Source organism: Pipistrellus hanaki (genome assembly GCF_964339955.1).
Source record: "Pipistrellus hanaki genome assembly, chromosome: 5".
Taxonomy (NCBI): Eukaryota; Metazoa; Chordata; class Mammalia; order Chiroptera; family Vespertilionidae; genus Pipistrellus; species Pipistrellus hanaki.
In genome coordinates this window covers 20,938,320-20,951,133 of record NC_140507.1, presented here as the reverse complement: position 1 = coordinate 20,951,133, position 12,814 = coordinate 20,938,320, and the positions used below count along the sequence as shown (strand labels likewise).

At 37.7% G+C, this 12,814-nt stretch overlaps 1 protein-coding gene across 2 annotated transcripts in view; it reads right to left on the bottom strand.

Annotated features, from left to right (window-relative positions):
• Positions 1-5,072, bottom strand: part of JAKMIP2 (janus kinase and microtubule interacting protein 2) — a 129,072-nt gene extending 124,000 nt beyond the window's left edge. For both annotated transcript variants that reach the window (XM_084883163.1, XM_084883164.1), the window contains exon 1: positions 4,761-5,072. The gene's annotated coding sequence lies outside the window, so the exon portion shown is untranslated. The remainder of the gene's footprint in view (positions 1-4,760) is intronic.
• Between the last annotated feature and the right edge of the window lie 7,742 nt (positions 5,073-12,814).

Sequence of the window (12,814 nt, the reverse complement as noted above, 5' to 3'; positions counted from 1 at the left end):
TCGCAAAGAAAGGGAGGCACCAAAAATTAGAATATTCTGGAGAAAAGTACTTACTTGACTTTCGATATTTCAGAAAAGTATTAAAGTGTTTATTCAAGGAAAATATCAGGTAGTTGTTGAAGCTCTGTACACTTGTGCATTATTTAATGCCCTTTTTATTTTTAAAAACATGTAGGTGGGGAGATGCTTAGGACATATAGGTAGGAGGTATGGCTAAGTTTTTTCAAGATCCAAAGCACAGAATAAAATTATGTTACCTTCCAAACTCTCATTAAAAATAAAAATAGTACTTGGTCATAAAATAAGTGCACAGCAGTCCAATATAGTTCTGACTTTTCCCTAGAGAAATGCTTTTGTGTTTTTCTGAAATATCAGGAATCCCAAAGTTTTTCCAAAATAATTTTTTGTGCACCATTTTGTTTTGGTCTGATACCCTAACCATACACTTAGACAATAAACCAATTCAACATGATTAAAGAGCAAATCATGACACCTGAAATATTCAAATAAAAATTCAAATAAAGATGAGCCACATTTAATGCAGATCTACTATATTTGGTATTTAAAAATTCAAATTGGCAAGATAATTTGTTACATTTTCTAATATGGCACAATTTGGATTCCAGCCTCAGTTAGACCATTTTCCTAACCCAAACTGAGACTGTTTCCACTTAAAATACTTATAGTGATAGAACTGAGGGGAATATAAGTTAAAAATAAAACAATGTAAAATGAATGAGAACTACAATAGATTATATTAATACTAGAGGCCTGGTGCATGAGATCAATGCACAGGTAGGGTCACTTGGCCTGGCCAGCCATCAGGGCCAATCACGACCTTCCAGCTGTAGGCCAGGACCTTCCTTCATTCCATGCCACCCCCTGATGGTCAGCACACGTCATAGGGAGCAATCACACTCTCGGTCGAACTCCCAATGTGACACTTTGCATATTATCCTTTTATATATATAGAAAATACGTAATGACTAATATAAGGTGCATTATTTTGTCATTAACTTTCCACATGTGTACATCTTAAATCCTCCAAAATATTCTAGGTGCTAACATATGCAAATGTTACTTCTCATGTAAGTGCTCTACAAATAGTAGGTTTGCAATGAATTAATTCATCTCCTTTGAATACACATTTTCAGTTCTAACTGACCTCTCAGAATAACACCCAAGTATAAATCTAGTTTATTTCAGTAAAAACCTATCGTTGAATTATTTATATTTAAACGTCCATGGTAAATTTGGTTTTCTTTTAGGCTGCAGCCATGGGAAACAAGCATTAACCTTCTGATAGACTTATGAGAAGTGAAGAAGATGGTTTTGACTCTCCTTCTAGTTCATCCTGGTTGAGACTTGAAGCATGTACATAAAACTGAAATATAGTTTGAGATCACTTGAGAAAACAAGGAACATCCTATCACAAAGTGAGAAATTAGATAATGTGTTCTATTCCAATTAAAACAAGTTTTACCTAAGTTTAAATAGCAGTCAAAATATTTACTATCTCAACCAGAATGGCATTTTCAAGATAGTATCTGAGGAAAGGATAACTAGCTATTAAATGGTTCATTTAAATAATAACCTAGATAGAGCCTGCAACCCAAGGATGTGCCCTGACCGGCAATCCAAAGGCAACCTTGTGGTGTATAGGACGAAGCCCAACCAACTGAGCCACACCAGCCAGGGTTTGACTGTACCTGGTATATATGGTTTGTTTTGTTCTGACATCAACCTGATGGCTTTTGAATTATTTTGTATCTAGACCCCAATGAAACCCATTTCATTTTTCAAAATGAGCCATACAGAAGGGAATAATTTTAATATGGCTACTAGGCAACACACTCCATAGAGTTACTCGGAAAGGACTCTCGCGAAACGGCCACTGTTCAGTTCCCTGCATCCTGACAACATGACATATAAATTTCTCCCTGCAGGTGATCAATTGATTTCTTTAAAAAATAACGAGATTCTGTCATTTAAAAGCCCATTACAAAATGGAATCATACTGTTACAGGTCTAGGAGTACATGATATGAAACACTTAAATGGACAGTTGACTCTCTAAAGTCCTCTGAAGTTTTTGAGAAAAAATCTAGTCCATCTCAAAGAAATTCATGTCTAGGTCATATTTACAGAAGTTTTGATGAGAAAAGAAGGCACTGCCCTAGCTGGTTACCCAGATGACCACTCAAATTTGCCATCAGAAAGTTCTACATTTTGTATTTATAATCTCCATTCTTCCCAAGGCAGTTTTGCCATTCTTTAGGTTCCCCAAAATAGGAAAGAAGCAATTTCCTACGTGCAAACCTTCGGCTTCTCTTAAGCAGGTAACTGTCATCTCTCAGGTTTCTCTAAATGTAATAATCTTAGTTTCTTTATCGTTTCTTAAAGAGTTCAATTTGTAGTCCTTTATACATAATTCACATTTCTGTGCCTCCTCCTCAAAGGCTATTTAGTCATCTCAAATTGTGGGACCACAATCTAGACCTGTATTCATATCAGGGTCCGACCACATATCTGAAACATAGGACTGTTCTATATCCATGGCCTATAGTGATTGGCCTCTGCTCAAACTGTACCAATATCACCTATAAAACCATATCCCCATGAAAAGTCAACACAAAGGAAAGAAAACAAAGCCCCAAGATTCCCGTTTTCATTGTATAAAACAGAGTCAACTATGTCTTAATCCTTTAAAGCTTACAGTAGATATATCTGAAATTGTCATTTTTGGAGGTCAAAAGTTGCCATGAAGAAATTCAGGATGCAGTGTGTTAAAATTCTGATATGACATACAAGCCCAGGGATATTTCCTTGCTTGACTTTATATAGTTGTTACAATTAGGCATATGGTAGCAAGACTTTACAGAGTCATGCATCTATATAACATATGAATGTCATAAGCATATTAAATGCATTCTCTCCATTAAGTTGCTGTAAGAGTCTTCCCATATATAAACCAAATAGGACATTTATTCTTGAAGAAATTAAGCTATAAATCTGATTCAAATACATATAAAATTTTTAAATGAAAGGGAGTGATGGGTAAAATAAAATGAAAGATTAAAACCAAACATACTGATATTTTATACTGTAGAAAATGCTTGCCCTGACAATGATATTGTTAGAGACCAGATCGATGGGCTGAAACTAGTCCATGTGATGAATGCAATACTACTAACACACTTTTACCTGCAAGGATTTTTCTGGCTTTCATTCAATGAGATCCATTATCCTGGGTGGTAATGGAGGCCTGTACCCTCTCATCTTAGACATCTTTAGTCTCCTGCGCTGCCCTGAAGCCTTGACATGATAAAAGGTCAAGCAGATCCCTGAAAGCATTTGTAAACTACCATACCCCTCACCCCCCATTTAGGCTACAAGCCACACGTTCTTTTGCTAAGCTTTGCTCTCTCTTATTTCATTTCATTGTATGAGCAGATTCATTTGGAAATGACTAGGATACTTAGGAAATACCTAGATTTTTCAAACAACAATCTTACTTTCCTGCTCGACCATCTAAGTAAGTGAATCCGGGATACATTGGAGAGAACTCTAAAATGGTGCCTGGATACTGAAGGAATGAGCAGCAAATAGCATCACTATTAAATAAAATGAGTGCATTTCACCATCCAGCTTGCCCTGTGCTTTCTGGGACACAAGGCACACACATGAAAGGGATGGGGTAGAATTCCAGGAAAACTGATTTGTTTCCACAATCATCTGGCAAAGCGCTGTACACAAAATAATATCCTAAGCCGCCTCCCTTTCCCATCATTGTCAAGTCAGGGTTCTCGGATCACCCCTCACAAACCTCATTAAAAATAAAGACAAGAGGCAGGCTATGAATTCACATCCAGCGCTACAATACATATTAAATGACAGGCATCTGTCCTAATTGGTCACAAACAAAACTGATGGGCAATCACAAGAATAAATCTCACATTGATCCAGATGAAGTCCATGAATAATGTTACAAACCAGAAGCATACTTAGAAAAATATCCAATTACCTCCAAGCATGCAAGGGCATTGATAACCCATAAAAACGATTGCAAAGAATGCTTTGCGGATAAATAGGTTTCACACATGCTCTCTCAATGCGAAGTAATGTGTATATGTGTTATGCATATCCACCGAGTCTACATTTGTATAGTCATGATGAAAGGTATGCACTAAAAATGAAACTGTACCCAGCAAATGGTTTCTCAGCAAGAGCACATGAAGAATACGGAACAGAACGCTCAATTCTGGGGCCACCTTTCCAAAGCAAAATCTCCTTAGAATTAGACAGAGAAGCTTCTGAGGCACCGAATGTGGTTTTGAGCAAGGCCCAGCCCTGTATGTGGAAGCTGCAAACGAAACGAATCCTTTCGATAACACCCATTTCTTGTGAGCTCTTTTTCCACCCCCTTATTCCTTTGCTAAGCTTGGAAGGAAAGGAACCAAGTGGTTCACTCTGCATTCTAAGCCAGGTAAGGAAAAATCAGAACACCATTTCTCTCTCTCTCTCTCTCTCTCTCTCTCTCTCTCTCTCTCTCTCTCTCTCTCTCTCTCTCTCTCAACCGGGAGCGGATGCCTTCTTACTTCCCTCTTCCTGGCAACCTTCCTCTATCTCCATCCCCATCTCTGTCTCCACCTCTTCTCCCACTCCAAGGGAGTCATTGTTCCAGGGCAGGCCACAGATGTACACAGAGGGCATTTGGGAACAAACTAAGCCAGGAAGAAAGCCCCACTGGGTCTTACTCACCACGCTGAGACCTTGAGAAGCTGTTGAAAGGAGGGAGAGGTGCAATCTGAATCCATTTTCCTTGCGACCCAGTCGGATGCAGCCTCCGAACCCAACATCAGCAGCGGCTGCTGGGATTTTTCTTTTCTTTTCTTATTTTTTTCCACCCTCAGTCTCTGGCTGGCGATGGTGCGAACAGGAACCACCCTTCCAGCCCCACTAGAGTACCAGCAGTCCGGGCGGCAGCGGCAGCAGCACCAGCATCCCCACTGGGGCCTCCTCCCTCTCGGAGGATGGGGTGAGCTCGGAAGCAGCCAGGAACTTGCAGCAGATACCTCTTCTGGCTCCTCCTCTCCCGCCCCCTCCCCCACGGCCCCACCCCTGCTGCGGTAGAGGCTGCCCGTCCTGGCAGCTGCCGGTTGTCATGGTAATGACCAATGGTAAGCGATCAGACGAAGGGGGAGGGGAGATGGGTGGAAAGCTGAAGGGGCTGGAGGGGAGTGCATTGGTGCAGCTGCCCTCTGGGATGCTCTGGGTCTCTCTCCTCTTGGACTCCGGCTCTTTAAAAGTGGGGCAAGGGTGCCTAGATAGGCACGGGAAGAAAATAGTTTAAATGGAATCAACATCTAGACTCTCACATACAAAACAGCTCAGCTATATGTGTGCATTGGATATGGTTTTCCCAATGAAACGTATTAAGTTTGAGATCAGGGGAAAAAATTGAGAAAATTATGTCGTGTACTAGGAAATTACTATCACTCCAAATATGTGTCCTTGGTAGCATCTTTTACTCAATGCCACTCAAGATTGCTAGGAAGCAAAATGAGTGGCGGGACTTTGCAATAAAACAAGAATCTGATTCCTTGGCACTAGTCTCCCTTGTTCTTTTCAGGTGAGTGGCTTGGTCTTAACTGGTTTTCCACTCTCCTCTCCTCCCCGTGAAGAAGTCCCAGAGCTCATTGCATTACCCTGTGGAAAAGGACGATGGGACAGAGGAAACCAATTCCTTCAACAATCAGGATTCTCAGTAGCACAAGTTGGTAGATAGTTCCAAACCTTGTTAGTTCCATGCCATTTTCACAAATGCTCTTGTGAAGGTCTCAAGAAGTGAGGTCAGCAGTATTGAGCTCTAGGTGCGTTGTTTCTGGCTATAAATTATAGATGACACTAGTATTTATCTCATGCAGTAGTTGTCAAGATCAAATGGGACAATGCACTCAAAGCACTTGGCATGTAGTAAGGGTACAATGAGTGATTGCTAGTAGTAGCAGTACATTGTGTTAATGTCTTAATCCAAGAAATGAAAGGAATAGCATGGCAATTACAAATATGGGGAAAAGTAAGGTGAGAGCACACTTAATACATGTGATCTGTGATGATGATGATGACAATGACAAATATAGGGAGGCCTGAGAGATTAAAAGTACTCTAACGTGTGATAATGAAGGATGTTCTAAGCCCTAAAGGAGTTGGATCAATTTTCCCAGTTCACACAGCTAATAAATGGCAGGGCCAGAATTAAAATTCTGGCTCTTCTAACACTAGCATCTGCTCTTGTTTAACCATTGCAGTAAACCCTTGATTTTTTGGACCTTGATTTAACAGACACGTTTTTTGCTCTGTATGTTATGTATGAAAATTAACACCCTGTTAATTTTTAAATGCTTTTAACCAAGATTTGCTTACAATTAGATTAACAGGTTATTTTTTGTTATTAATTCACTGTTTTCTTAAACAAATTTTAGTGAATAGCCCATATGTTGGACAAAACGTAGAATTTCACTGATATAAATAAATAGTACATAGCTACAACTATAGTCTACGTATTAAAATCCAAGAGTCGCCCTAACCCGTTTGGCTCAGTGGATAGAGCGTCCCCTGGCAGACTGAGGGGTCCCAGGTTCGAATCTGGTCAAGGGCATGTACCTGGGTTGCAGGCACATCCCCAGTGGGAGTGTGCAGAAGGCAGCTGATCATGTTTCTCTCTCATCGATGTTTCTCTCTTTCCCTCTCCCTTCCTCTCCGTAAAAAAATGAATAAAATATATTTAAAAAAAATAAAATCCAAGAGTCACCTCTTGTAAACAATGTTTGGGGAGTGATTAGCACATAATCACACTGCATCTCAAGGTAATTGGTTTTGTTGTCAAGTGGTGTGACTTTCTGCAGCAGTTTTAACAGGGGCTGGCCAATGTTTCCACGTGCGCTAAGCCTTGCCCCAGCTGTGTGCCTTTGTTTACTTATGGTGACTGATGAATGCACACGTTTATTAGACCTATTCGATGTAAATTAAACATTATAGTAATACATATAGAAAACTTTTACATGAAATTAAAAATTTTCATACATACTTAATTTTAATTACACAAACATATTTTCATAAAGGTAAATTAACTAATATATCAAATTTTTAGCACACAAAATCGAAAAACCTACTTTATTCTGTAGGGGACTTATAGCTTTAATAAACACCCCCTTGCCCGAATTAGTCCATTATATGGAAGTTTTACTATACCACTCCGCCAGGAAATGGAGATACTCTGTTCTTAACCCATAGGGTTATTTATAGGTTCAAATGGGATTAATCAAGTTTCAGAGTTAGATAGCCTGGGCTTGATTTCCAATAGGTATGGCATGGGACTTGTTAATTAACTTCCCCGAACCTATGAGTTTCACCTGTGAAATGGAACTAATCATAGGAGCTGACAGGTCATGAGAATAAACAGGATCATGCATATAGAGCAGTGTTTCCCAAACTTCTCTCATGATGAGAATCACCTGGTGGAGTTGTTAAACTACAGATTCCTGAATCCCACCTAAGAAGTGCTAAACTAGAATTTTGGGGAACTTATAGGTAAAATTGTCTTAGAGCACTAGTTAAGTATACAATTTTACCTATATGTTCCCAAAAATTCTAATTTAGCACTTCTTAGGTGGGATTCAGGAATCTGTGGTTTAACAACTCCACCAGGTGATTTTCATCATGAGAGAAGTTTGGGAAACACTGATATAGAGCATCACTACATAGTAAATGTTCAGTAAATATTAACTATATTCATTTGTCACTCATTCTTAATTAATATTAACATGTGAGAGAACTTATTCCTGCATGGAAAAGGCCTTGATGCTAAGGCCTTATTCTGACAAAACTGACTTAAAGGTATTTCACTTGTGGAGAAAAGGGTTACAACTTACCCTCAGCACTCCTGCTCTGTGCAGCTAGTGGGCCCTACCTTCCACCAGAGCCTGAGCAATCATTCACACAGTCTACATTCACTTCCATCAGCATCACCGTCAGGGATTTTCACCACAATCATCTTTGCCACAGCATTTTTTGCAGCATCACTAATTGGCACTAAGGAAATTGTGTTGTAAAAAATATTGTAAACCAATTGACAGTTTGGGTGTGTTTTTGTTATTTATTTTTTCGTGTGTGTGTGTGTGTGTGTGTGTGTAAGAGTCCATTTCTCCATTGATGAGTCCATCTCCATAAAAATGAAACTAACTGGTTGACAGTTTGGTGGGGTTTTTTAGTTTGGATGAATTTCTCACAGTTACTCCATTTGTATATTACATATAAATCTTAGCTAGCCCTTCTAATGGCCTACACTTACCAGTAAACATGGTGCTGGTGGTCTTAACATAGCATTTCTTCCAGATGATGAGGATGTTCCCCAAGAGTTGGTGGCTTGTTATTTTGAAACACATCGTATTGAGAGAAGAGAGGCGAGGGCCCCTGAGAGCAGAATAGACCCATATTTCCCCCAGAAGGAAGATGTGTGCTTAGGTACAAACAACAGAGACCAGTTATTTGAATGGCACTACCTTGAAGTTACAAGCAATTAACAACGTATTTGCATACTTTGTATTTTGCAATAAAGTCCTTAACTTTGTTATTCACCTTTTCATGCTTCATTATGTTTTTTAATCTCTCCCCTTTATTTGTCGTTATTTATTTCTTTTACGGCAACATTGCTTTACGGCCAAGGCCAAGTAGTTAAGTCTGTGAGATGTTTGCGGCAGTGAAGCCTTGGGCAGAGATACGTAAACCAGTGGTCAGCAAACTCATTAGTACACAGAGCCAAATATCAACAGTACAACGACTGAAATTTCTTTTGAGCCAAATTTTTTTTTAAACTTACACTTCTTCTGACACCACTTCTTCAAAATAGACTTGCCCAAGCCGTGGTATTTTGCGGAAGAGCCACACTCGAGGGACCAAAGAGCTGCATGTGGCTAGCGAGCCAGGGTTTGCCGACCACTGAAAACCATGAGTGCCAAGTAAGTGAAGTTCTGTAAGTGTAAAGGGATGGGTTGGGATGATCTGGCTTCTTTTGTATTTTTCATCCTCCGATGTCTCTGCAGAGATGGGCTGGTAAGTCAGCGGAGGAGAAAGTGGCAGGCTGTGGAAGCCCACATGTCCAGGTGACAGTCCTCCGTGGCCTAATGAGGAGTGTTTTGAGCCCAGAGCTGGCGTGGTTGGGTGAGTGGTTCTGGTTTCCTCTTAACCACCAACACAAACAGAATCAACTGCGGGAGAGAAAGTGTTCCCTATTTGAACAGTTCCCTAGTTCAAACATTCAAATACTACTCTCTCATTTTCCGTATCTCTGCAGCACAGTTATCATTATTTAATAATATTTAATGATTATTTAGTAGTTTCTTTAGATACTTAATCATGTGGAAGTTATTTTATTACTTGTTATATATTTTAAAGTGAAATTTGTCTCTGGCTTTTAGCAGAACAGTAATAAAAATAGGCATGGTAGAGAATATCCTCAGTGAAAGGAACTTAAAGCAAAACATATATATATATATATATATATATATATATATATATATATATATATATATATATTTGTAAAACAGAAACTTAAACTGTATTTGTAATGATTTTTATTCAAAAGGTTAAACTTTAAATTTTATTTCATCTCTTCATTGTCATCCCCTCTCTTACCACACTTTATTTTTTTATACTATTTATCATCTAATATATTATTTATTTGTACCTTAAAATTTTTAATCTTGTCTTCATTAGAAGGTAAGCTATGAAAAGAACAGGGATTTTACAAATTTTTTTTCAATTACAGTTGACATACAATGTTATATTAATTTCAGGTGTACAACACAGTGATTGATATTTATATAATATATAAAGTGATCAATCAACCTGATAAGTCTAGTGCCTATTTGACACCATACGTAGTTATTACAATATTATTGACTACCAGTATATTCCCTATACTGTACTGTAAATCATTCGGACTGTTCTTATAACTGGCAATTTGACATATTAATCCCTTCCCCTTTCTTACCCATTCCCATCTGGGTATCATCAGTTTGTTCTCTGTATGAGTTTGTTTTTATTTTGTTTGTTTGTTTTATTTATTTATTTTTTTTTACATGGATTCCACATGTAAGTGAAATGATATAGTACTTGTCTTTCTCTGACTTATTTCACTTAGCATATTATCCTGAAGGTCCATCATGCTGTTATAAATGGCAAGATCTAATTTATTTTATGTCTGAATAATATTCTATTGTATAGAGGTAGTACCCTTATTTACCCATTCAACTATAGATGGACACTTAGGTTGCTTCCATATTTTGGCTATTGTAAATAATGCTGCAGTGAACATAAAGGTACATATGTCTTTTTTAAATTAGTGCTTTGGATTTCTTCAAATAAATAACCAGAAGTATTGCTGGGTTATATGGTGATTCTATTTTTAATGTTTTCAGGACCCTCCATGCTGTTTTCCATAGTTGCTGTACCAATTTACAATCCCACCATTAGTGCAGGAAGGTTGCCCTTTCTCCACATCCTCGTCAATACTTGTTGTATATTGATTTATTGATGATAACCATTCTGACAGCTATGAGACGATATCTCATTATGGTTTTTTGTTTTTTTTTGCATTTCCCTGATGATTAGTAATGTTGATTATCAATTTATATGCCTATATGCCATATGTATGTCCTGTCCTCTTTAAAGTAATGTCTAGTCAGGTCTGCTGAAAGTGGAGGGGAATTTTTGTTCATTTAATTGTGAACTGTGCCTACCCATTTTAAATGCTCAATAAATAATTCTTGAATGAATAAACCAGTAAATAAATATAATAGCAAGAAGTTCTGCATTGAATTATGGCTCTATAAGTTATTATAATATTTTTTCAGTTATATATTTTTATATTTCTCAAAATTAAAAAGTAATTGTTTTACTTGTATATATGAATATTAGCATAATGTCTATCTAATCCATATCTTAAACATACACTTAAATAAGCTATTAAAATGAAGATGTTTATGCATGCATATTCAAAGTCTAGCTTATTGGCAGTAGTATGCATGGGTTCTTTGGAAAATACTGATTTTTGTACTAGTAGTGTCTTCCCAGTACAAAGAGTTACCAAACTTGTCTACATCTCCTGGGACCTTTTCAACTTTGACTTCTGAATTCTATGAAATTTCTAAAAAAGTCCAGGGTGTGTGTCTTGGCTCCAAAAGCAGCATTAAATTTTCAGGAGGAACCACAGCATAATGGAAGGAAGCTGCAGAGAGTGGGCGCTGGAGACAGACTGCTTGGATTGAGTCCATACTTCTCCATTTGTTTTCTGAGTGACCTTGGGTAAATTGCTTAATCTCAAGGTGCCTCAGTTTCTTCACTGTATGACATAATAGCATTATTTACTTTATTGGATTGCTTTGAAGAGCAATGTCCATGTGGGCAAAGAGTTAGCCAGTATCTAGCATGTAGTAAGTAAACGGCAAGTAACATTAGCTAGTAACAGTATTAATATAATTTATAATAACTAGGATAATGCATAGCACATTTTTCTGGGTGTTTTCAAAACACTAATATCACTCAGGGTTATTTAAAGAACTTGTTGTTATGACTGCATACCAGCTTTCAGCAGACTATGAGGATTTCTGGAGATGTTTATCTCAGAGATAGGCCAATGTTCTGATTTCCCCCAAAAATAAAGCAAAAAAGGGAGGTTTTCAAGTAAATTTGTTTATTCCCAGTTTACTCTATTAGAGGTTATTAACATATTACATATTTAGAGAAAACTTTGAATGTAAGCAGTCAAGATTTTCTTGAGTTCACTAAGAAGGATAATACCCTTTTAACCAAATTGCATACCTTTTATCAATAGTATCAGTAAGCAAGTATGTTAGAACTCTTTCATTATTTGTACACTCCTATGGCCAACCTTCTTATTTATGACTCCTTGCATAAGCAGATGGACACTTTTGCCTTTGCTAACCCCATTCCCTGGAAATCCCCACTTTTCCCCAAACTCTTCAATCTTCAAGATTTACCCATCATCTCCTTTAGGGAGTCTTCAGTGATATCAAGATTAGCAGTAGAACTGAGGTTCCCATTGGCCCCTGTCATGTCTTTATTGCTACACTTAGGATATAGAATGGTAAATATTGTTTCTTTGTCTTTCTCTCCTACTTGAATGTAAGCATTTTGAGGTCAAGAATACCATTTGTTCATGTATTGATACATTAATATTTTTTGCTCGCTACTACTGGGTAACCACTGTTCCATTACAGATTTGTTAAGTGAGATTTACATGGTGATACAAACATTTGCTCTCATGTTGGAACAAGAAACACTTTTTCCTTTCAGGTCCTGCGTAATTGTAGATTACCCAGTTGCAGATAGCACCTTGGTTTTGGTTACCAGCAAATCGGGGACACCAAAGAAATGAGACAAGTTCTATTTCAATGATTTCCAAATTTTTACAATTAGAAAGTTTACAATGTTTGTGCACATGCAATATTTATTTTAATTTTAACTTAGCTCTTTCCTTTCATTGTCTATGGGAGACACCATAATTTTTTTTTTAATCATTTTTATAGTGCTTAGGAACTCAAAATGTCTTGTCACATGCAACACAACAGTAGAAAACATGGCCCAGGTAGTACAATAAGCACATACATCCCACAGTGAACAAGACATAGTTCTTGTCTTGATGGAGCTGAGCATCTAGTGGGTGAGGAGCCAAAGAACAAGAAAACAAAACACTGCAATCATAGCAAAATGTTACAAGTGTTGTGAAACAA